The sequence below is a fragment of the Carlito syrichta genome, unplaced genomic scaffold (assembly GCF_000164805.1).
Source record: "Carlito syrichta isolate Samal-C Ts95f unplaced genomic scaffold, Tarsius_syrichta-2.0.1 Scaffold302931, whole genome shotgun sequence".
Lineage (NCBI taxonomy): Eukaryota > Metazoa > Chordata > Mammalia > Primates > Tarsiidae > Carlito > Carlito syrichta.
The window spans coordinates 292,899-320,381 of NW_007247027.1; the positions used below are offsets into that span (position 1 = coordinate 292,899).

At 36.0% G+C, this 27,483-nt stretch overlaps 1 protein-coding gene across 1 annotated transcript in view; it reads right to left on the reverse strand.

The window, feature by feature from the left end:
• TENM3 (teneurin transmembrane protein 3) overlaps positions 1-11,521 on the reverse strand; it is a 207,118-nt gene extending 195,597 nt beyond the window's left edge. Inside the window, exon 1 of the mRNA XM_021711937.1 lies at positions 11,288-11,521. The gene's annotated coding sequence lies outside the window, so the exon portion shown is untranslated. The remainder of the gene's footprint in view (positions 1-11,287) is intronic.
• Positions 11,522-27,483: the final 15,962 nt, after the last annotated feature.

Genomic DNA, 27,483 nt, shown 5'->3' on the forward strand with positions numbered 1-27,483 from the left:
ATGAGTCAATAATAAACTAAAATTCCATTTTTTTCTTTTTGTATTTTGATAATTTACTTTCTGTTAATTTTTTTTAAAAGATGCTTCTAGAAAAGGAACTTATATGTGCAAATTTTCTAAAAACTGATTAGGCCTTGTTCAAAACAGATTTAGTATTTTGCTTCTATTATAAATATACTATATATTATAATATACTGTAATTATAAATATTTCATAATAAGCAATGTACTATGCATACTGTGCATTTATAAAATGAAAATAATGTAGCCACTTACTCAAGTGCTGCTTCTTTTATTATTACCTAAAATTAATTCTGGTATTTATTTTAAAGAAAAAATATTTTAAATAAGAAAATTAAACATGTCCTAAGTAAATAGTCAACATTAGAATGTAAATTATATATTTTGATGTAAAAACAAAAGAACAAATATGTAATGATTCTAGCTGTGACGCAGTGAGTTAGTGACTGATAAACTATTTCTTCATGCTGATAGCATGTTGTGGTCTCAAATCTATTACACCTTTGAATTGATGTGCTATTATCTTTGGAAAACTTGCACACTAGGAGGTGATCTCAGCAAGAAAAATGTCTTAAATGAAAAGCTTATAAACAAGATACATTTCACTGCTGCTACCTGAGTTAATATGAGCTATTAGTAATTGTGCAAAAAATAGCTTGAGATAGAAACTATTTTTAATATTTTATATAAGAATTTGCCATTGAATATATTAGCAATTATACATTTTAACAATTGTCTCCATACCAATTTATACTTATACTGAATGTGAAGGCATGTTCATGGTAAGTGCAGCATTATATGTTAACCAATCTCTGAAAATTGGGAGATAAAATTCTAGAGATTGTTAAGGTGATTAGGGAGAAAGATATTTTTGTGAGTTCTTTACGATCTTTCACACTCTTCACAGTCTTAAGTAAGCGGGGGAGGTACATAAAATTTTAGCATAACAGATGTATGAAATCTATAGGGCTATAATATAAAGTAAATTCTTCTATTATGACTTATTTTAGCTTAGACATACCTATAATCATGCACCAAATCATGTCACAGATTTTGATTGGGAATGTTAAGAACTGAACAACAGGATTAAGCAAAGAGGGTTTTTTTAAAAACCATTATTAAGAAGGCTAATATAACTTAACAGCCTTTGTTTTACATTTTAGTTATTTTAGTGGAGTAGCCATGGCATCAAATGTACATATCAATATTAGATACTTTCTCATGTGTTCTAATATACCAATTATTCCTACTCTTGAAAGTTATTACATACTAAATATCTTAAAATTAAAATGGAAATGAAAAAGAATATCTTAAAATTCCTATGTGCTATTTGGACAAGACTTCGTCTATTTAATTAAAATTTACTTAATTATTGATGGACATCTATGCTTAAAATTGTTCAGCAAAATTCTTTTTAAAATAAATTTGAGAAGGAAGCATGAATTAAATAAAGAAAAGAATTTCAGGTGTAGGTGCTAGTCCGTGAAGAATACAAGAGATGTTATCAGAGGTGTTGAAAGCATCCTAGCTGGTCACCAAGCTGATGTATATGTGACAGTGAACAAGAAGCAGGTGGCAAAACAAAACAGAAAACAAAGTTTAAAGAGTGAAGGGGGTTTAAATAAAGTTAACTGAACACCTACCATGTGTCAAGAAAATATTATTGAATTTAAACTGCACAAAATTCCCACAGAGTTAGTGTGTGTGTATGTGTGTGTGTGTGTGTGTGTGTGTGTATTATAAAATCTACTTTTTTAAAGATGAGGAATCTGAGATGATTAACTTGTCAAAGGTTACACAGGGGCAATGTCAGGACTTTTTGGCCCTAAAACTTATGTTGTTTCTACATGAGGTATGCACCTTAACTCACATGCAAAACAAGCCAGTGAGATAAGAAGAAAGTATTCAAACTTCTATTATCTACATATCAAACTTGTATTTACCTCTTATCTAAAAAATAAGAATGATATTAAGTTCTCATAATATTTAATATATTGATGACAGTGAAACCTATACTCGGTCGCTGTGTTAGTAGATTACTAATGTCTGAGTTTGGGGTTGACTTTTCCTGTTAGATGTAATAAAAATTTTTTGTAGACAACTACTAGAAGAAAAAGTAATGAACTTATTAGCGTTTGGGGCCGGTCATCAAGCTGAGTGTTTCCACTAATTAGTCATGTGACCTTGGGCAGATTCCTAAATCTCAATGGGCCTTAAAAAGAAGGTAAGATTAGGTCTTTAAGATTAGCCAGACTCGGTGGCTCAGTCTGTAATTCCACGCTTTGGGAGGCTGAGGTGAGTGGATTGCCTGAGCCCGCAGGTTCGAGACCCGCCTGGGCAACTTGGTGAGACCTCATCTCTACAAAAAATCAAAAAATTAGCCGGGCGTGGTAGCGCGCCTGTAGTTCCAGCTACTTGGAAGGCTGAGGCGGAAGGATCGCCGGAGCCCAGCAGGTCAAGACTGCGGTGGCCGGGAGCTGCCACTGCACTCCAGTCTGGGCGACAGTGAGACTCCAACTCAAAAAAAAAAAAAAAAAAGATTAATTTCAATTCTAAAATTTTTTCCTGGAATATAGTCTATCTTTCTCAAAAGCAGACATAACATCTCTGGTCTTCTATAAAAAACTGGATTTTTTTCACATTGGTACATTGTAAGACTTTAGTAAATGTCTCCTAATAAGTAAATGAATAAATGCCCACTCAGGATTTATGAATTATTACTATTCTACCCCTAATCTCAGATAATTTATTTCCCATATTATCACTGTTACCTTTTTCTAAAACAAATTCTATTATTGAAAATTTACTTCATAGTTTATCTTCACTAGGAAGTTACTTCAATTTTGTAGTTAGTGATTACCTTATTACAAAAAAAATCTCCAAAGTGAAAAAATCTAATTGTCCACAAAAATTAATCAACATGTAAATTCTTGGTAGCTTCCATTGCCTTTACGAAGTCTTTATTGCCTTGGTGGTTGTCATTTACCTTAGTAATTACTGAATCAATTATTTTTCCTTTAAGCAAATAGCACAGGAAAAGACTCAAGAAAAGCAAAGAAATAGAAGTGCCAGGAACTTTACATATAACTTTTTAACAAAACCTTATAAAGTCTTTGTGAAGTATTACCAATCTCATTTTATGAAAACACAAGTTAAAATGTATGAGTATCCTGCCCAAGGTTATACAGCTAGTAGGATGTTGAGATTTTAACCCCGATCTGTCTGTTCCCAAACCAATGCTTTTTTTAGTACAGACCAGAAAGTAGCAATATTATATTAGCATAGGACATAAATGGAACAAGATGATTTCTGGTAGTAGCTGTTTAAATGGTTCAGAATACGAGGTGAGACGTTAAGAAAGCATAAAGAGGGTCAGAGTAGGATCAGAGGGGTTATCAAATATAATTTATTAAGTTTAGTTGGTTAATTGCATGTCCAAGATTGTAATCTTATGGTATGAGATGAAAGTGTTCTGAGAATGGTATAATAGGAAACACGCAGGTTTTCTCAAGTTTGAAATTAATGGAGAAAGAAATAAAACAGGCAGAAATAAGCCAAGGAAAAATGAAGAAATGCAGAAAACATAAGCAATTATCTTTTACAGGGTATATACTAATGGTGATAAAATCAGAAGATGAACTCCAGAGAAAAACACAGTTTTAAAATTGAACAAAAACTAATTCTAGGAAAAGATAAAATCTCCAGGTAGCAATGATGTCAAGTAGAGATAAAACATACATGCTACAAATGCACAAATACATACACACACATCAAGTAAAGAGGATTGGTCCATATTTTCACATACAATATTAGTGAAGGGTAAAGAATTTTTAAAAGGTCTCACCAAGGAAAATAAGTGAAGTACTTCAGAATAATAGGTTGTATTCAAAAGAAGATAATGGCTAAATCGCAATTCTTGACTATGACTAGAATAAAAGCATAGATGACCTTTACCTTGATCATGTTCTCAGAGAAGTGGCTAGATAAGTGTTAGGAGTAATCGAGAATTCATTTCCCTAAGTACTATGAAAGTTAAGATGATCATATATGAATATTTTATAGAGATTACTGGTTATCCAAAATCAAACTATCTCAGAGTAGGCAGTGTTTGCAATTTATTGAAATAGTGCTTTCAAATATCATTTAAGGCCTATCACAAATGATTAATGCATACTTTCTTGGTGTCTTAATTGCTATTAAAAAGAAACTGGTTCACTCCAATTAAACAAAATAACACTCCTACTCTATTGTGTTATACAATACCCTCATAATGCACAAAAGACTCTATAAAGCTTTCAGTACCTTACAAAAAACTGAGGTCTAACTTCTGACTGATGTGAAGACAATGCATCTATCAAGGCTTTTATTGATTCATTCCAAACATTTATTACTTTGGCTAATTAAATGTTTCACGAATATGAATAGTTGCCTTTCATTATAATTTCAAGATTTTTTTTTCTTCTCAAGAAAAAATTAACAGACTTGGGGTTCCTATCTACAAAAATTAACCTACTTTTCATTAAGTGACAGCAACAGTGAGAAAACCAAGAGATTCTATTCTAGCAGAAGTTAACTATGGTTTAACTTTATGTGTAGGCTACCGAGTACAAAAAGACAATTTAGACATGAATATCCCAGTCAAGCAAGTACTTTTCATATTGTTTTGCTAGAAGACAGCTATTTTATGAAAAGTTCAGCTGTTAGTCAATTAGGTGCCCTTATCCTACACAATTGTTGTTTATTATTTGGTCATTATTATTATTATTATTGAGTCAAGGTCTCACTCTGTCACCCAGGCTGGAGTGCAATGACACAATCGTGACATTCACGGCTCACAGAATTCTCAGTCTCCTGGGCTCAGGTGATCCTTACACCTCAGTTTCCTGAGGAGTAGGGACTATAGGCACGTGCCACCACACCTGGCTAATTTTTTTATTTTTTGTAGAGGCAAGATTTCACTATGTTTCCGAGTGGTCTTGAACTATTGAGCTCAAGGAATCCGCCCGCCTTGGCCTCCCAAAGTGCTGGGATTACAGACATGAGCCACCATACCTGGCACATAGACCTTCGTTCTTTAAGTAAAATCAGGACTAAATTTTACCTTTGTTTTATAATTTTATAAATAAAGAATTTTTTACATTTAAACAATTCAATTTGAACTTCTTGAATAAAATTTCATTAAATACGCTGTCTTCAATATATGCTCCCTTTTGTTCTTTTAATATTGTGAGAAGAAAATAAAAGCAAATACTTTACATATTATTTTGGGTATTACTATTTTGGAGGTCAGTGAAACCTTTTTCTGTGAAATGGTTAACAAAAGGTTAAATATTTGCTACAAGTGAACAATAGAAACTAGAAAAGTTGGGCAACCCTCTTTCGAGTCCCCTCCCCCTTGGGAGCTATTCTGTCTTCTTAACACTTTCCTAATAAGGAGAGCAGGTGAAAATTAAAAAAAAAAAAAAAAAATTTAAAAAAGGAAACCAGAAAAGTTCAAGCCAAGTCTGGAGTCACATATTCAACCAAAGTCTGCCTCTAATTTGGGTTTAAAATCAACTTTATTCTTGGAAATAAAACTTAGTATGGACGTTCTTTGCCTGGGACAACCGCCGTTTGGGCTGTAGTTCCTTGGTGACTGCTCATTTTGTCCCCTTTTACTCTCAAAGTGTCCTGGTTTTGATGATATGGATTCTAAGGTCACCACAGAGCGGAGGCACTGAATTAGGCTGACTTCTTCCTATCACGGAGACAAAAGTTTTTAACCCACAACTTGATTTATGCCTTAAATACACCACCAAGCACACTCTTGTATATGGTATTGCCTCTCCCTGTTTCTTCCTATTTTTTATTACTGCAAACGCAGAATAGACCTTCACAGGCCCTTAAGAAATACCGTAAGTTACGCCTCAACAAGGGTACCTGCATAATAGACATTTGTATACCTAACCCTGAATTATAACCCATAACTTTAAAATCAAAAAGAAAGAAATACCGTATGTTATTAATGTTGCTGTTATTTCAAGAGACCTAGATTCCAAGTAAGTTTTACTGTTGGTATAAAATTTCGGATGCATCTACTGCTTTTTGTTTTTTTTTAAATAAATGGTGACAGTGAAACCCTTCAATATTAAGAACCTCTTAGCCTAGACCCAAGTCCAATTTTGAGATTTCAGTTCAGTTACCCTAGCTTCTTCATTTTTGCATCTCTTTTCCATATTCTGCCTTTCCCCATCAGGGGTTTCCTTAAGCTTCCTTCCTTCCTTGCTTCCTTCCTTCCTTCCTTCCTCTCTCTTTCTCTCTCTCTCTCACTATCTCTCTTTCTTTCTTTCTTTTTGAGTTGGAGTCTTACTCTGTTGCTAGAGTGCAGTGGTGTGCTCACGGCTACCACAGCCTCGACCTCCTGGGCTCAGGTGATCCTTCCACCTCAGCCTCCCAAGTAGCTGGAATTATAGACCTATGCCACCACGCCTGGTTAATTTTTTTTATTTATTGTAGAGATGAGGTCTCACCAAGTTGCTCAGGCAATCCTCTCACCTTGGTCTACCAAAGTGCTGGGATTACAGGTGTGAGCCACTGTACCCGGCTCCCTGAGCTGTCTTTAACAAAAGCATATGGCATCAGTCAGTCAATTTAAGTCAGTTGGCTACTTTCTCAGACACATTTTCTTTAAAGTTGTATCTTTAACGATGGAGGATCTTATTACTTACTACTTTGCTAATGGTAGCTGGTTATCAGCAAGCAGGTGGAGGTACAATTTTTCAACTGTAAAGTTTTCCCCTGGTGCCACAATGTATAAGATGCTGCCTATACTTCTTATAGACAAGGGTGACCCAGACCTAGTGTTTATATGACTGTCTTGTCTTTCCCTAGAACCATTATTAAGTGACAACAAAAGAAGAGAAAAGGTAAAATAGTTTAGTAAACAGTCTTTCCTTTTTTTTTTTTTTAAAGATGTAACGATTGATCTTACATTAAAGCAGCGTGGGACGTTTCAATATTTAAATTAAAAATGCACTAATAAAGAGGTAATTTAATATGCAATTTCATACATTAATAATTAGCAAAGTATGAGTGAACTGCAAGGTAAAAAGCTATGGGAACATAACTAATAAACTATCAATGCCAAAGTAGGTTTTATAACAAAACAAGACCTTAATAAATCTTTTATTAAATGGCTACAAATGAGTCATTCTGTTAACATCTAATAGGTAACTACTAAACTACTTAATTCGCATATATAAGTGAGGAACTGGCAAGCAATTAGCTTTACAATTTGCTGAAGGCTGGGGCTTCTCAATGAGGGCTCCTATACGGCACCTTTAAGTGCTCCTGAGGTACTGGGTCAATTCTAAGATTTTCTCAGCTGCTCTGTATTCTTGCAGCAGCTATTATTATACACTGAAGCAGCTGAAGTATAAAATATACAAGGGACATGCTCTAGGCTATCTAATGCCCTAAAAGTGAATTATCCAAAGTACAAGAAATAGTGAGCTCAAAGAAAAGGAATTTTCAGGAAAATTGTAAGCAAGTATTTGGTACTCCATATAGGCACTGATTGTTATTAATAGAAGATGATGAGATCATAAGAATATGCTTAATAACTGCAAATGATCTTTGGATCTTGATGTGACTCTAGGAAATCTGACAGTCACTGGCGATTATAGACCAGAACTACTCTATTTACTGAGTAGAAATGTACAGTACACAATAATATTGATTGTCTCCAGCAGGAGCAAATGTTAAATTCATTAGAGAAAGGAAATAAACATTTTTATGGGAGTAGGAAATTGCCTGGTGGAAAAAAAAGGTTTTCTAATGAATCAAAATGCAAGCTATTCTGAAACATACAGGGTAAGGTAAAAAATCTTTTATGCCTTCACTACCAATTCACATAAACTATAAATCTACAAATTACTGAGATTTTCATGGATTATTACATGCTATTTTGTAACCAACTATGAACGATATGCACTGAAAAAAGGGAATGAGACAAAGAGAAAAAAAATCCCAGATTCTTATTTACACATAACTGAATTCTATACTTTATAGCTTATAATTTTTAAATGACAGTTTCAGAAAACATATCGAATTAGTAGAAGTATATAAAATAATTGTCAAAGATGAAACTATAAAATTAAAAAAATGGTTAAAGGCAGACACAAGTCTGGATAAAGTTGTTAATATAGCTGAAACTGAGCCTGAGAATAGTACTCAATAGGGAACCTTAACTAAAAAAGGAAAAATCAATGATAAATAAGACTGGTTCTTCACCTCCAGAGTTCCAACCAAGTGAGACTATTAAAGAAACCACAGTAGTACTGTGCCAGGGTGGTGTGAGATTTTCACATGGCTGCTTCGGCTGACTCACTGAGTACCTGCAACCTGCAAGTTGAAATACCATTTCTTTTGATTAGCAACACTGTAAGATGAGAACATTAGACAACGCGCAAACAACAAAATTATATTACAGATGAAAGTTTGCTAGCAGGATACACAATCTTCAGATTCATTATTCCTTATATTTATTAGTGAGCTCAAATCAACTGGTTGACTTTCTTCCCATGTCATAAAGCTTTCCAATGTAATTCCATTGATGGTTCATTAATGAAATTGCTTTGAAATAGAAGAAAATCTCAGTAACTACTCACGCTGATAGTGATTTCTTATCTGGTCTGAATACAGAGAAACCAGATCAAATGGCCATAATTTCACATATTGAAAAAATTTTCATCTATCCAACAACTTTCTTTCCTTAACTTCCCATCAATCAAAATGCATTAGTGCAATATGAGAAACAACAAGAACACATCTTATCTTTCTCAAAATTAGCCCCAATCTTTTCACTGCAAGACATGGCTTCAAGGAATGCTAACTCCCCTATTGACAGTTTTTGAGGCTTTTGTGCTATACAACATCACTAAAATTAAACACATTTCTGATTATTTAACTTGGCATATTTCATAAATATTTGTCAAAACAACAGTTGTCAACTACAAAGCAATTATCCATATTCAATTTGATGACTCAACTGGAAAATGATTTTTTTCCTAATAAAATTTTTCCAAATGACAATAGTGAATCAGTGTTGATTAGTTGTTCAGTGTGTGCTAATTAATTACACTGGGTAAATTTAGTTCTGTACTAATAACTTCAGGGGGAAAAAATCTGTATACATGACTGTGTGTCTTCAGTGAAGAGAAACCTGCTGTTTGCCAACTTTTCCTGTTCTTCCTCTTTCAAATTTCTCCCAGAAGAATGTTCAATGATACAAAATAAACAATAAAACTCAACTACTCTGGGCTGGCACTGTAGATAAAAAGGTAAGAGTTCTCTGGAACCTTGTTCTTCGGTGAAGACTAAAAGAAAAGACAGATTTTTATTGTTGACAACTAACTGTGAGACCCTCCTGCCTAGCTCACCCCCAGGCCGGAATGGTTTAAGCTTGTACGTCTAATGGCAAGAAATAGCAATGTATTCATCCTGAGACAGTTTCTTCATTCAGCAGCTAATATAATTGCTGAAGTTAGCCAGAGACTCTACAGGGCAGAGCATTCTAGGGAACACTCTCTCACAGGGCCCAGAATTCTCTATTTTCTGGCTTTTTAAAAAATTCATTTTTTTGTTTTAAATAGAGACTGGTTCTATGTTCCCGGGTTGGTCTCGAACTCCTGGCCTCAAGTGATCCTTCTGCCTTGATCTGCTAAAGTGATGGGATTACAGGTGTGATCACCATGCCCTGACTTAATTTTTTTTTTTTTTTCCATAGAACGTATTTTCTGGTTTTTATATCGGGATGATTCCTTTTTCTCTGAGCCTAATGGAAGCTTAGGGCTGGGAAGAAACAAAGAATAACAGGAATGTTACGGGATCCTCGTTGCAAAGCTGCCAAGAAAAGACCAATAAGGTAAGACACCACTCTTGTTTGTATAATACACAAGGAGATGCTGACTGTTGAGGTTCTATCCAAAGAAAGAAGGTGAAATGTTATATGCCAGGAGATATTTAATAAAAATAGATTAGCTCAGAACAGCTTTTCCTGATCTATACTTTTGTATGTGCAGATTACCAGCCTTTACTAGAAATTATAACTTAAAGAATCTCACTGAAACACCAATATGTTTACAGGAAGAATCATTAAGCTGGTGAACCTCTGGAAAACAGAGAGAAGCCAATGGGTCATCCTACAGAAATAAGGGCAAAACTGTTCTTCTGAGCTCCAGATTACTTGTTACAAAATTACAACCAGAGATTGGAAATTGCAAGGATGGAGATTTCAGTTAATTGTAAGGAAGAATTCCCTAACAGAATTCTCTAAGAATGAATGGATTGTCTTGGGAAGTAATTCTGCACAGAACTTTAGAGATTCAGTCCTGTCTCTTTCATATTGCAAGAACGAAAATATCCTCAACAAATGGTCATCTGACTTGTGCTTAAGTTTTTTGTTTGTTTGTTTGTTTGTTTGTTTTGAGTTAGAGTCTCACTCTGTGGCCCAGACTGGAGTGCAGTGGCCATCTGTAACCTTGACCTGTTGGGCTCAGGTGATCCTTCTGCTTCAGCCTTCCAAGTAGCTGGAGCCATAGGCACACAACACCAAGCCTAGCTAAGTTTTTGATTTATTATAGAGATGAGGTCTCATCAAGTTGCCCAGGCCGGTCTTAAACCCCTGGACTCAGGCAATCCTCTTGTCTCCACCTCCCAAAATGTTGGGATTTCAGGTATGAACCACTGTGCCCAGCTTGTGCTTAAGTATTATACTTGGTATTCTACTATGATTATATAATATAATGGGCTAAATATATTCTAAGAATATACGCAAGTCTGGAACCAAGCAGATGCTTGATTCACTGAATCAAGCTACCTGAGACTGATTATTGCATTTTATATCTCCATCCTTTTATCCACATGCCTGATAATTTGTAAATAAGAAAAAAGAAAAAAAAAAGACAGTAGTAAGAAAAAGTTTCCCTGAAGTAATTGATTCTCATCTCTTTTAGGGAAGAAATGTGTGAAAAGAATGGGCAAATTCACTGACTCAGAAGCTAAAAAATTACCAACAACCTAGAACCGGTCTTAGAGAAGATGGAACAAAGACTATTTAAGTACAGCTCATTTCTCTTAGTGAGAAAAGGACTGGGCTAGCAGATTTTTAAATTTTAGATGTTAAAAACATATGGTTTGTTGTCTGTTGTAGAATATGTGTTTTCTGTGTAGGTACATCATGTGGTCCTAATAATAAATGATTTTAAAGCCTCACATGGAGGAGTTACCTGCTTTCCAGTGGTACATTACTGCCAAGGACCCAGCTGTCCTGCAGCTGGACGGACTCGGGTGTGGTTTGCAGCTCGGCGGGCAAAGCAGCCGGCGGGGCCGGACTCTGGTTCCTTCTATTGGTCAGGGAGTTTCTATTGAGAGAAGTGATGGATGGATGATGCTGTGCAGTGTGCTGCTTATGGGAAGGCGGCAAAGGCTGCAGGGTAGACTGGCCTTGATTGTTTGCAGGTTGCTCTGGAAAAAAAAGAAAGAAAACTCATTATATATATGTATGTGTGTGTGTATATATAGCTATACACACTACTAATTTCTTGGGGATCCACTGTGATAAATTAGAATTAAAAACTGCATATAAATGTATAACCTAATACATTTGCATATTATTCTATTAAGCGGGTGTTCAGTGACATTCTCTAAGAGCAAGTTTACCCTTGATACACAAAGTTCTAATTAATATACAACAGATGGCAAAATTGCTTTTGGTTTTAATTTGTTTCAGATTTTTTTTCATCTGGTTTTATTAACACCTACAGAAAACAGCATCTGACAGCTCCCCTAATGTGCCTTTAGATTTCAGTTTTTTTAACAAACCAACCCTGAAATTAAATGGGTAATTTCAGTAGAACACAAAGGTTTTCGAAATGCATATAATCCCTATAATTATTTAATGGTGTTTTTTTAAGCTTTATTTAACTGCAATAAATTATTACAAGCTAGTTGCTAAACAGCAGTAGACTACTCTAGTTTAGTGCATTTCAAATAAGGCAGATCTGCACTATGATCTACTAATAGATGCTAAGTATTCTTTAGCAGAAGGTCACTCTGTGAAGCAGATGTTGTTTCATGGATACTTAACAGACTGAATCACATCTGATTACAACGTCAGAAGACTCATATACTTAATGACCGTTACATCCATTAGGACACACACAGAACAGATTTTCCAATTTCACAGTATGCTGTATCACTGCATTTTGGAGTAAGTCATAGGTGACCACAGAGACTCATGCCACGAAGTCAGTGGTACAAATATTTTGCTTTAAACCAGAATCATAAGGAATCCAGCAACTTCAGAATATAAGCACAATGCTGTCGTAACTACTGAAAAATTCCCTAAAGCTAATAAGTCATAAGTTAAAATTCACAAGTTAATGTAATGTCTGAGACCACTTTTCAACTTCATTACCTAGCTTTAGACATGCTAGAATTTACAAAGACTACAATTTACCAAACAGATAGATGACGCCTTAATTTAATGCTAAACTTACTATGGTTCCATACATATAAAATGTCAATTTTTGCCTAAATGCAGCTAAAAATGCAATATAATTTTAAAGCGATATATTAAATCTTGCTATTAATATAAATGCACATATTAAAAGAGAATAGGAAACACAGGGACTATCTTTCATCTGCAATGTGAACTCCAGCAGTGATTGTTAAGCCAAATAACATAGGCTAACATTGTAATTCTGGTTGCACGAAATGAATACATAATATGTAATTGTCTGAATACTACTATCAAGCCTCTTTATGGGGTACAACCATAAAGTAACTCCTCCCATAGCATATAAGATCAGTAATTATTGCATGTTTCTAATGGTCTCTAATAATCCATGTCATATAATTTAACAAGTAGTAATTTTTTACTCTTGAAATGAGGGACAGAGATAATACCTAACTATATGAAAATATTGCTACTTCCTTGCAGCTTCAAGGTGGATTACTGCGGTTTCTGATATGAAGAGCTTCAAGAAAAGAGGTTATCCATTCTTCAATAGAAAAGGCCTCTATTTTTCAATAGACAGAGCCTCTATTCTTGAAGTCTCCCAGACCAGAAACTGCAGAAATCCTCCTCGGTTCACTGCTTTGTTGTCCATGAAAAATTATGAATGTCTAAATCTCAGTTAGATTGAAATAAGCTTTTGAGGGAATGACAGGGTTAAAATAGGACATACAGTTGTCACTGTGTTAGAAGAAAAAGAAAGTAAACTTCATGGAAGAGTTATTATTCGGGTATCATATAATTAATTTGGATTGTCTTGCCCAGCCAGAATCAGTGCATATAATTAAAATCTCTATAGATGTGTTTAAGGTACATTTCCAGACGCTGCTTATGGCATGACACAACAAGCTGCAGTCATGAGGGCACAGACTAGGTCGATGTCAGTTGAATGGAAACAGAGGAAAAAAGAGAGAAACATTTCAAAACATAAAAAGTAACAAGATTCTTACTCAAAAGTAGAAGCATGGGTGAGACGACTCCATGCTTTTAATTAAGCAAGGTGCCATGAGAGAACAATATTATATTTTACATGTATAGAAGAAATTATGTCTTAGATATCATAGTAAGTAGAAGAAAGAGCACAATAATAGAAGTCGGACTACCGATTTTAAGTCCTAACCCCTGTCAGGCAACATGACAGCCTCAAGTTTTCTTATCTGTAATGTGAAAAGTAGTATTGCCCCATGTAGGTCTTAGGGCAATTCTAAACATTCAATGAAATCCACTCATTCATTTATCCATGCACTCAGCCATTCGCCCCACATACATTATTCTAGTCTCTATGTACTGGGGATTTGCTAAGTCAACAACAGGTGAAAGCATTGTATAAATGGTAAAAAGGAAACATCATGGACGTGAAGATTGTCATTGAAAGTTAAATGATTTTAAGATCCATTATCATCAGGTTTCACATGTTGAATTTAGAATTCTTGTTTTAAAACAATTCATATTTTAGAACATAACTGGTAGGAAAAACACCCCTCAAGTTTCAAAAATGTGCGACTATGGCTTTCCTAGTTTCACTCTTTTGTTTTACAAGTATTTGTTGAGCACTCACAATGTACAAGATGCCACACAAAGAGCCATCTCTTTCCAGTGGTCTGCCCAGGCTAGTTCAGCAGTGTGCTCTGTCTGCTGGAACCTCTTTTGATTTGACCACACAATCAGGAGGCCTACTAATAAAACAAATTCAGATGATGAAAGCTATGCTTAATCTAAAATTTGATGGAACAGAGCAAGTGCAGAATCTGAGCGAGACAGGGTGAGCGGCCAGGAATTTAAATGTTGCAACAGACCACAGACAGAAGCAAAACCCAACGATTCAGTTAGGGTCAGTGCCAGTTCTAGAGATTCAAGACTGTAGACATAAGAAGCAGACGGAGCATGTATTCATCTATACCAATTTATTTAAGATAGAACAAGCATATAAGGTCTAACAAGATAAAACAAAGTTAAACACAGCAAGAAAGAAACATAGAATAAAAGAAAATAAACGTGGAAAAGGCAAGAAAATGTTAGATTTAAGGGTAGTGGAAAACTTGTCTCCTATATAGTTCTATACATTTTTAAAGAGGGGTAAAAATCTGGCTTTAAATAATCTAGCTGCCAACACAGAGGGAAATATGATCAAGTTGTATGACTTGGAGTATTTTTAAGATCAAGAAGTTTGCTTATGAAAAACATTACTATTTTTCATATTATTATTGGTACTAAGACTAGAGAGAAAATTCTCTTTTTGAGTCTTCACATGAAGAGCAACGGAATATCCAGGGAAATTTTTATGACCAAAGTTCAAAATGGACACAAGGAAAAAGAGAACAGAGTCTATAGACTTGGAGATAAAAGTGTTTAAGAATCTCATACGGGGGGGTAGATCGCAATAGAACAGCCAAAATAGCAATTGGAGCCTTTTGCTTTAAACTCATTCACTGAGCCACAGACTTGGAAGTTTTAGATATAGTGACTTTGAGTACAGATGAGACAATCAGGCCTCACTCAGTCACCAGGCTTAATGGGCCTGCAATATAGCTCTGGACATGTCTTATTTCTGGAAAACTCCAAATGGCGTCCTAGTACCTGTCAAAAATAAAATGAACTGTAATGGAGAACATTCCATATTTGGTCAAAAGAACCCAAACTCCATTTTTGTAAACGCCCTCTCTTGCATCCTCTTCATAGACTTCTCGTTCTAGTCCAGCTCGTTGCCCCCACTATATGCCTCACATCTTTCCACTCAGGCATGGTTGCTTCTATCTGGAAACCCATTTTCCTCCATCTTTCTACCCCAAGTCCTACTTACTTCAAGCTCTTATCTTCAGGAAAGATGATAGCACTTCTGCTTTTTTCAGGTCAAAATCATGACTCTCTTCTCTGAGTCTCCTTAGAGCATTCTAGCTCTTCTTTTTTCATAGCTCTATTCACTTTTCCATCTGAACTACAGTGAATTTTGTAGGTCTCTTGCCCCTTGCTCTATGGGCAGGATCCATGTGCAATTCACCTTTGAGCTCCTAAGGATCATGCAAGGACAGACACTCAGAAATGCTTGTGGAGTGAATATTTGTGACCAATTCACTGAGAGCATTGTGGTGGTAAAAAGCAGAGCCTGCCCATATTGCCTTTAATTGTAAAGTAGTTTGTAAATATGTCTTATATTCCCAACTAAAATTTTTAATCCTGAAAGGCAGGGATGCTAACTTAAATTTCTTTGGATTTTTTGGTAACTTCATTAAGTGATGTACTTCAAGGAATTCCGAAAATGTGCTGATTGACTGATGATGTTTACGCAATAATAGCCCTCGAGGGGTCCTTTCATTCAGGCAGGGAACCATGTCACTCCCTACAAAGACTGGTTTTTAAGATGATTTCTTTGGAACTGTAGCAAACATACTGATATTTCAAATCTACCTTTCAAGATGTGCAAATCAGGGAAAGATTATATAAGATACACAAGAATATATAAAATATAAGCTTATAAGATATAGCTTAATATATAAAATATATAATTAAATATTACATTTTCACAAACAGTGTATTTTCCTTATATTTTACAGCTTATGATTACAGGTATTCCGTTCGATACTTTGGAGTTTTTTGTTCTTCAAAATATTCTTCTCTATGAAATTCTTGGCACCATGCTTATTAGAAACCATGGGTCATACCCAACCAGTGCCTTTACTCAGTTCACTCTGTTTCCCCGTCTTTCCTTTTTCAAGGTGGTACTGCTCATGTAACTCTAATGAAAACCTAACATTTGTTCCTTTTTACCTGATATGTTGAACGAAATTAGTAGCAGATACCTTTTTGTGTGCGTGTGGGAAGAAAAGCAGATACTTTTAAAAACTCACACTACATTCATCGTAGACAGAGGATAAAAAAGACTTTGGTCATTTTGCTTTCCCTTTTGCATCTAAGAACTCAGCTCTTGGCACTGTTTATGGCTGTCCAGCCCCACGTTCGACCCATTAGCATGGATTAATAGCTTGAATGATGGTATACAATGAGTAAGGTGTGCTGACTCTTAGACCAGGACCATAGATGCGATCGGACACAGCAGAACGCAGTTTAAGCGAGGCACAGATCTCGAGTTCAAAGCAAATATAGGGCCCATTCAGAGTCTGCACAAGGAGAACAGAAACTGCTGACTTTCCCTGGATGGAAACTCTGCTGTTATGGATCAGCAAGGTGAAAGGTGCCACAGAGACAAATGACAGTAAACACGGGATATTTATTTTTCATGAGATCTTTTCTTGAATAAATTACTTCATCTCTCCAAGCTTCACTTATTTTATAGTGCTTATTTAAAGGACCTGAAAGACACAGTGCCTGACATAAAAGTAAGCGCTAAACGGTAACTGTTATTAAGGGGAAGGGAGAAACAACTCCTTTTAGGGCAGACCAGCATGAGGACAAAGTAACAGAAGAGCCCTGTCAGCAACTGACCACAAGTAAGAATCACCACAAGTAAGAATACACAGTCAAATATATTTGTCTGAATAAAGAGCTTTGGCTTTAACAGGTAAGGAAATTAAAAACAGAAATGTCAAAGGAATAAGAAACAAACATCTCCTGCCAGGTCCCACACAAGAAAGAATTTGATCTCACAGTCATGAACTTAGGCTGAATCACCTTTTCTCATCTAGCATGACCACAGTATCATGCCAAGAAAAAAAAAACCAAAACGTATCAGGGCTTATCTGCTGGTTTGAATTTTTTTTTTTTTAAATTAAAGGCCACTACTGGCAGCTCTCAGACTGCTATGTGCAATTCAGCTCCAGCTCCTTCCCGCTTTCCAGCGTTGGGCTGTGGTCTTTGGGGAGCAGAGTGGAAATGGACTTTCGAACAGGAAAGCTGGGAAAGAAAATAAAACCTGCCGGGAGACAAAAATATCTTCGTGTGAGTGTATACCTGCACACGTGTGTGTGTGTGTGTGTGTGTGTGTGTGTGTGTATGTATGTGTTTACTTCCTGGTTTACTTCCTGGGAGGAAGTAAAAGGTAAGTGTGAGATGAGAGGAGAGGAGGAGTGTGTGTGTGTGTGTGTGTGTGTATGTATGTGTTTACTTCCTGGTTTACTTCCTAGGAGGAAGTAAAAGGTAAGTGTGAGATGAGAGGAGAGGAGGAGAAACGGCCGAACCTCACTCTGAGCAGGTGTGCACAGCGGGGGGCGGGGTGGAAAAAAGCGTGTCCCTACCTGGACTCCAATGGCTCCACCCCACCCACTTCCTTCCCTGTTCTCTCCTTCTCCACCCCAGGATCTCAGTTGTGGCCCACCTTGCAAATGTCCCCAGGGAAGGAATACCCTGACTTGGAAGGCACATGACTCTAAGGGCTGACAGCTGGGCCACTTTAGAATAATTGCTGTTTGAGTGAAGTCCTCTACTAAAAGACAAACAGAGAGAGGAAGAGAGGAGAGAGGAAGAGGTGGGAAGGAGAGGAAGAGGGAGAAATAGAGGAGAGAGCCAGAGAGGAAGAGTGTGTGCTAGAGAAAGGAGAGTTTGAAAGAACAGAAACGTTTTTTAACTTTACAGAACAGCCAGAGACCCCTGAGAAGCACCTACAGGGCAGCTGGTGTGTGTGGCTTCCTTACTCTTGGGTACTAATGACAGCAAGGTGAATAAATGAATCAGCTCTGGGCTTGGTCCTCTAAGAGTTCACAATTTGATACACAGATCATGTTGAACATGTTGAACTAGACAGACATTTAAAAGGTGCCCTGAGGAACTGAAATCACTCTATAAAAAAGATACCTGCACACGTATGTTTATTACAGGATTGTTCACAATAGCAAGATCATGGAACCAACCATGCTGTCCATCAAAAGAGGACTGGATTAAAAAAATGTGGTACCTATACACAGTGGAATATTACATAGCCATAAAAAAGAACAAAATCATGAATTCTATAGCAACCTGGATGGAATTGGAGTTTATAATACTGAATGATCTTTTACAGAAACAAAGATCTGAGTATCACATGTTCTCACTCACAAGTGGACCTTGAACATCTATCGTAATACTCTAAGAAAAGGATGGACAGTGGAGGGAAACTATGGGGGGGCAGGGAGTGGAAGGGAGGTGGGATTAACGGTAGTCGATATCTGTCTGGGTTGGGGGGCACACCTCATCAACAAGGGCATCTGCACAACGCAAATTTGCATACCTAACCCTTAACTGTACCCCACAATTTTAAAATTAAAAATATGTTTTTAAAAAAAAAGAATCCACTATATGTTAGGTGGTAGGGACTCAGTGTTGAACAAACACTTGATTCTTGTTTAAATAGAGCTTAGCATATAATAAATAAAATAAAATAAAATGTGCCAAGCACATTTACTGGTCATTAGCAAAAGGTGGGATTCAAGCCTTTGTTTCTTATTCTAAAGGTTACTTGGCTGGACATGGTGGCTCACGTCTATAATCTCAGCACTTTGGAGGGCCAAGGCGAGAGGACTGCCTGAGCCTGCGGGTTCCAGACCCGCCGGGGCAACATGGTGAGACCTCACTTCTACGGTAAAATAAAAAAAAAATTAGCCGGGCATGGTAGTGCTCATCTGTGGTTTCGGTTACTTGGCAGGCCGAGGCAGACGGATCGCTGGCCCAGCAGGTCGACGCTGAGGTGGCCGTGAGTGTGCCACTGCACTCCAGCCTGGGTGAAGAAGTAAGACTTCAACTCAAAAAAAAAAAGGTTACTCATTTTCACTTCACTTCCTGACTATATCTTGACCATCTCTTACTTCAAACAAAACTTAAGTTTGTTAAAAAAAATTTTTGACCTCTTTCTCAAAACAGGTCGCCAAAACAAATTATATAAAACTCTGTTTTTGTGTATGTGCATTTTACTATTATTGTATTAACTTTATAGTGGCCAGAGCTTCAAGTGGAGCTTCCAAGTGTAGAAGATCCAAATCACAGCTAGCTTTTGATTTTGAAAATCCCAATCTAATCGAATCTAGTTTCGCTTAATCTTTTTTGATTGCATTATCAACTAACTAAGCCTTACCGAATGGCTTACCCTTAATTTTCTAATGGCAGACTAGGGTAACAACACTTCTCTCATCTGGCTACATTTCAGGAGCTATTAGAAAGGTGGTATTACAAGCTTTTTAATAAATCTTTATGACACTGAAAATAGTAAATATTAAACAAAAATGCCTTCTATGCCCAAAACATCTCACATACATTACAAATATTTAGTAGTCATTACTTCCCTCTGAAGAAAAAAAAAATTAAGTAGAAAGAAATTTCCTTGCACATGGAGAAAATGTGAGTTAAGAAAATACGTGTTGGCTGGGCGCGGTGGCTCAGCCTGTAATCCCAGCAATTGGGGAGATGGAGGTGATAGATTTGCCTGAGCCCGGGTTTCAAGACCAGTCTGAGCAACTTGGTGAGACCTCGTCCCTACAATAAATCACAAAAAATTAGCCAGGCATGGGGGCGTGCATCTGCAGTTCCAGCTCCTTGGAAGGCTGAGGTGGAAGGATCGCCTGAGCCCAGAAGGTCAAGGCTGCGGTAGCCGTGAGCTTGCCACTGCACTCCAGCCTGGGAGACAGAGTGAAACTCCAACTCACACAAAGCACAAAAAATTGGAAATTGGAGAACATCTCACTTCCCTCAGAAAACACTTTCACATAAACCTGTACCTCTGGTCCATCATTTGATCTAAGATTCTCACACACGCCCAGTGTCTGAAAATCAGTTGTCCATTTAAAAACTCTGGCTAAGCCCATAGTTAAAAACACAGCACTATGTAAAATTTTCACCACCTTCAGTTAACTGACACTCAGTTGCCTGCAAATCAAATACAATTTATCAATGTGTTGAAAATCGTAAGATGATATAAGTAGTAAACAACATGGTTTTTCTGAGCATCATCACCAGACAATTGATTATAAGACTATTTATGAAATGACACTTAGTACAAAAAACCTTGATGCTAAATAAGAAGATGGAAAAGAAAAACCTGAATGGTCTAGAAGGTGGGACACAGATGACATGATTTACTGCACTAATTGAGGTAGTGAGAATTTGGTTCAGTGTCTTCAGGGACATTCTTTGAGGATTAGAAGTAACCATAAAAGTGTGAGTCTAAAACTTTGCATTCTCTTTTTTCTTTGAGAGTCCATTGCACTTTCTATTTCAGACAATGAAGCACCCTAGACTACCTGCCAACTCCCTCGCTATATAAAACACTCAGAATTGCTGGGTAACATATCATAAATATCTTTTGCATGAAATCATTTAGCATATTGACTGTGTGCCTGCTATGTCTGAGGCTCTTGTCCTAAGCATTGAAGATACAGTGGTGGTGAACAAAAAGCCAACAACCTCAGCCCACTAATGGCATTTATACTTTAGGTTAACATGACTAAATTGGAAAGAAAGGATGAGCCAAAAGCAGAGGAGGAAGGAAAAATGTTAAGAGCAGGTGAGCTGACTCTGTAGCTTTTCTGAAGAGGTTTGCTAGTCTCTGTCATCTTTTTAATGTACAAAGAGAAGATAAGTCTCAATTGGGATGGAAATCCCTAAATAATGCCTATACCCTCAATCAAAGAGTCAACTTTCAAATTCTTCTTGATGCAAAGGGAACAATAAGCAATCATGCTATGCTGTCTTAGGTTCCAGATGAAGAAACAAACAACTCTTAAAATTCTTAACCACTGGCATGGGCCTCCCTGGGATTGGAGTATTAGGTTGAAACTTAGACTATCATCATGATTCTAGAACCTCAAGCCAATAAATTAACATTAAAAGGGGTCCTGGATCAGCAATGCTCCTCTGAGGCATGCAGCAAAAGTAGATGCAAAACATTTTTAGAAAAATGTACTCTGAATCCAAATCACAAAAGACTTTTACAGATTAAACCCTGCTTTCAGTGAGTTTACAGTCTACGATTATAAATTTTCAGAAGAAACTATCTACCTTCCAACTAAAGTCTGGCAGGGCTGGTTTCTGGTTCTGGTGACAGCTCACCTCCTGGCTTGCACGTCCCTGCCTCCTTGCTGTGTTCTCACATCTCTGGGTGGGCGGAGAGGGTGGAAGGGTGGCTGTGGAGGTGGAAGGGCGAGGTGAAGGTGGAAAGAGAGATGGGACAGTGAGGGACAGCAGGCTCTCTGGGGTCTGCTCTTATAAGGATCCTAATCCTGTAAAATCACAGCTGCACCCTTATGACCTCATTTTACCTTAATGACTTTCTAAAGACCCATCTTCCAACAGAGTTACATGAGGAATTAGAGCTTCAATATATGAATTTTGGGGGTCACAAACGTTCAGTCTGTAACACCTGGGCTCTAGCTCCATGTCCCCAAATTAGTCACTATGGAATTCAACATCCGAGTCTAAGTTCTCCAGTTCCTCACTTGTAAAATGGGAGTAGTAATCACTCCCAACCAGAAACATGAGAATTAAAAGAGATAATGTATATTAAAGGCTTTTTATAAACTGTTAAGTGTTATTTTAATGTAAGGTCTTCCAGGCTTTTCTCATTATTAAAAAAAATAAGGTTTTACTATATTTCTTTTAGGCAAAAGAAGAAGTTTATGTGTTAGCGTGCCCATAAGGTAATTTCTTTCTACAGGGAGGTCGTTAAAGACATTGATTTTCATTTCTAAATTTTAAAAGGCTAATATACACCTAATTATATTTCAAAAATATCGCTTAATGTCATTTAATTACAGTATTTGCCTAGGTTAATGTATCACTGGCATAAAAGATGGAAAAGAATGTACGTTAATACAGGGATAATTCCCTGTATATGCAGAGAGTGCTGGCTAAAAGTTGCTTCAGCCCTGTATACTGAACTCATTCTTTTATGTATTGAATTTGTATTCTTTGCATTTAAAGCAACACACTAGAAAACGATGCTTCCACCAAAACTTATGAAAATGTAAAGATGAACAAAACAACTTTGTTTTATGGCATTTACTTGGAAAATCTGATTAAGATAGATGTCTTTAGCTCATAATTCTTCAATGTCACGTTGTCATAGTTCCCATCAGCAAGATGTTTTAAAGGCTTTCGATTAATATTGCATGCCAGAACTGAAATTACATCCTTTGTCGTTTAGTTCTTAATGGTGCAAGTGATATCTATCAAGTAGTGTTTTATGAAGCGTGTGTGATTTTTATTGCAGGCTGTTTTCACAAATCTTTTTCAGGTTTCAGAAAGACCGCTTAGGGTTTACAATAAATAAGCCCTTCTGTTGAAAATCTTGATAATTCTTAAAACTGGAGTAAAACTTAACATTAAAATTTATCTATCAATTAAAAATCATCTATTTAAATCTGCTGCATTCCTATTTGCACATAGTCTTGAATATATTTGTTTTAACCCAACTCTTTTAGTAAATCACGCTTTTATAATGTATGTAAAGTAAGTGCCACATATGTATAGCTCACAAAGCCTGTATCAGCAAGCATGTACGTTATTTGCCTATTAAGGAAAATATATCTGGATATAGCAAACACTAACAATCAAATAATGACTGGGTTTGTGTAGCCAAAGTGTGTATTTTATTTTTTAAATATAATTACTCATTTATTTTTAGAGGAATCTAGTGTTCTGATATTCCCATTTCAAAAATTTCAAAACACAAACACTTCAAATACAAGTCATTTTCATATATTAAAGCTCCAGAATCACAACAGAATAATACTTATATATAAATTATGGAGACCAAGTAAAAAAAGACAATTTGTATATTTGATTTTTTTTCTTTACTTGGAACATAAACAACATTTTTATATCCTGAATTTATTATTAACATATTCTACTCTTCTAGTCTTGGTTACCTTTTATCTATAATAGTAGGGGGATAGATTATGATTTCTAAGGTTTTTAGAAGAGATAAATGAACACAAGGTTTACAGTGGAGACAGCACAGAAGATGTAGTGTTTTAGTCTGCTCAAGTTTCCATAACAAAATACCACAGACTATGTTTTAAAAACTTCTAGTTAAACAAAATTCCTGATTCTATAGTGTTTTAGAGAATACACATACACACACAATTTAAAGCTTTGGTTGCTAACTCTAAGTTTCAAATGCTGTCATGCTTTATTGGTTTGCATTTTCCAAAATATAAATCTAGTTAAGATAAAACAACTGATCAAAAACATTACAAAAGATAATGGCAAGGGGCTTATTTTGGGACATGTCTCCCGCGGGCCATATCGCCATAGTTGATGTAAGATAAAGTTGGCTATATCTCTTCTGAGTGCATGTGCATGTGGCTTTTGCCAACTATATGTCTATTATAAAGGAGAATAAAAATACTAACATTAAGATCGACACTCTTATCTCCAGCTTTGCCCTGCACATCAATCTTGTTTGGATAATTGCGTATTTAAAGTCAGAGGCTACTTATCTGAATCTAGACATTTAGGAGTAACGCCCATGGAAAAGGTTCTTCAAATTCCTATTCCCTATGGCGAATCACTGCAATTCTCATTAATTCTATAAGGAAGAGCTTGTCTTTCCTTCGATGTTTACTTGAATTTTTCCTGCTGTATGTGGTTCACTGAAGGAATGGTAATAGTTCACGTTCAAAACAATCTCTCCATTAGCTAGAATCGATTTTGTAAAGCATTCCAACACATCCATATCCAGTCTCAAACAATTCCTTTAACCCCTGATATTCAAAAATGCCATGTGCTTCGCAGACAATCCTTTTTACTTAAAAAGAAAAAAAGAGAACTTATATAGTTTTCCTCTATTTTATAGACTTTGTTGTTAGTGGTGGTTATAAGTAAATTAATCACCTTGTAACTCAAAAAGGAATTATTAAAAATCTAGGCTCAATGTAATGATATAGACCCCTATGTGCAAAAGGTGTAAGGGAGGAAGAATCCACAAAGGAAATTTACATTCATTAAAACTTATTGCCAGGCTCAGTGGCTCAGCCTGTAATCCCGCGCCTTGGGAGGCCAAGGTGAGTGAATTGCCTGAGCCCGTGGGTTTGAGACCCGACTGGGCAACTTGGCGAGACCTCATCTCTACAATAAATCAAAAAATCAGCCGGGCATGGTAGCACATGCCTGTAATTCTGGCTACCTGGAAGGCTGAGGTGGGAGGATCGCCGGAACCCGGCAGGTCGAGGATCCAGTGGCTGGGAGCAGCCACTGTTACTCCAGTCTGGGGGACAGAGTGAGACTCCAACTCAAAACAAAAACAAAAACAAAAACAACAAAAAACTTCTTAAGCTCATTATACAATATGCTCAACATACATTATTTTATTTAATCTCATAGCCACTTCAAACTGTGGTTACTTACTAGTGTTTCACAAGTGGGAAAAAAGTACAGAGACATTAAGAAATCTGGTAATGGTCACAGAGTATGACTCCAAAGCTTTCCACACTAATTTCTTTTTTTTTATTTTTTAAAGCAGGATTTATTAAGAGGACGGAAAAGCTCCCACAGTGGGAGGGGACCCAAAGGGATTGCTCTCCACACTAATGTCTACAGAAATAATTATTGTTGTCATTTTTGTTTCAGGCATGTTGTCAAGAAGAAAATGAAGAGGAAACATCAGTATTAAGACAGCCCTGTAGAGATTCACTTTTAAATTGAGGGAATGTGTGCTTATTTTGCATCTGGGGTCAGGGTGCAATCCGGTAGAGGCCAGGATGAGGCTGCAATGATCGCAGAAGCATTCTTCTGTTACAGGGAAACTAGACTGCATTTCAAAGAGGGAAATACAGATGAAAAACTCATTTGCATGCTATTTTCCAGTATTATAAAGTGTTTAACATTTGTTAGTAGGTAAGCAGTTTTTTGTCTCTTTTTTAAATTTTCTGAAGCAAGTATATCTCTTTCTTATGCTAAGAAACAATATATTAGGTTTTAAAAAAAGTCTAAAAGTAGTGATTTTTAAAAAGGACAAGACCCTAGTTATTATTCCTTTTCTTCTTCTCTTTATAGTATATCTTGAATTTGGCAGACTATTTTATAAACTCACAATATTTGTTTATATAAGTGTAAGATATTTTTTCTACCATTCTTAAGCTATTATTAGAGTTATGAAATCAAATGGTACTACAAAGCACAGTCCCATAGGCTCATCTTTGATTATCACCACAATTTACTGACAAATATTTGAGACAGCATTATTAAAAGTTAATTGTCTTTTGGTTTATAAAGACCTGTTAACTCTTTAGTTTCTTATTTTGGTTATATACAGTAGTACAGTTTATACTTTTGTGAGGCCATGAAAATAAAGCCAAACCATTTCATATGTTATATTCAAAATAAAATAATATCTGCTTCCTTTGTAATTCTTACTTACTGGTTATGTAAAAAAATCTGGGTAATTTAAAATTTTTAACCTTTGCATGGTATAAAAACAGAGTATTGGAAAAAATTAAAAGTACAATTTACATTAACATGTTAAATAATGTGATTTTTATATGTCAACACAATTAGAGGCAGCACTTAAATGAACAATTTCACCTCAAAAATATTTACCAAAATCAAGTGACAGATGCAATTAAATAATTATTTAAGTAAGATAGAAAATATTCTAATAAAAAATACTAATTAACTTTCAAACAAGGAATATTGTGAAATCCAAGTTAACACACATAAAAATGAATAGTGACATCAGAAATGTTCTTTAAATTCAAAAAGGAACTGCATATAATCTGCAGTCAAAGCTGATCCATCAAGTTTAGCAGTAAATATTTTGCCCTGGAACTGAGTTAAAACAGATAAGTTCGTCAAAGAGGCTATGATGTCTGCCATCCCTTCATTCATGCTTGATGCTCACAAAGACTAGCATAATGAAAACACTTTCTGATTTCAAGGCAAGTCAGAAATAGGAAGATTTATAACCTGGCAGATCTAATGGAGCTGTCAAACAGGGAAGTTACACTCACAATGAAATAGTCACATCAGGATCTAGTTTTCATCCTAATTGAAAAAAATAAAATCTTTGTAAGAACTCTGCAAATATTTCTGGTGAAAGAGACTCACAATAAAAGAGGAAGGGAAAGAAAAAATGGAGCTTTGGAGGGGTATATCTTCAAAGAATTACAGCAGAGGCCAGAGAGAAGTTAGTACACGAGGTGACAGTGAATTTAGTCAAATATCTTCCTTTAACTGCATTATTCCCTTTTCATTTAGAATACAGAAAAGAGTTAGAAGAAGACAAAAGACAAGGAAAGAACCAAACTTCCAAAATAGCATTACACTACATTATTAATAGTGTCACACTAAGAGAAATGACAGCTCTCAAAAGAGTACTTTTGTCTCCACTTACTTTAATTAAACTCCCTAGGCTATAAAGTGAATTTGGACCTCTTTTTTAAACATAAGAAAATCAAGGCTGATTAAGATTTGATTTCTGTCCTATAAGCTCAGTTATAAATTATTTAAAACAATAGAAAGAGCAGCAGCAACAACAAACCTCAACATCCCACGATTTTATCAAAAAGACAAAAATTTCATCCTCTACTTCTCTGTCTCTCACAGACAGATTAGTTCTCAACATGTCCCTCCCTCTATAGCAGGCACCTATCCTCATTTAAATTCAAAATGTGAATTACAACAAAATTATACTAGTATAATGTTTCAATTGACTTGACTTTCCTTATATCAAGGTACCATAACAACTTTGCTTTAAAATAAGTCAATGTAATTTTGAAAGTTCAGTACAAAGTATGATCCCTAAAATTAATGCATACTGGGGAAAAACAGAAGTGTTTAAATCTGTGGATACAATTTTACAAATCTATAGCAGTCAATATAATGTCATTATTCTTATTCTAAAAAGTCCTAAAGGAAAATATATTTCTTTTTTTTTTTTGAGTTGGAGTCTCACTCTGTCGCCCAGACTGGAGTGTAGTGGCTGCTCCCGGCCACCGCAGCCTTGACCTGCTGGGCTCCAGCGATCCTTCTGCCTCAGCCTTCCAAGTAGCT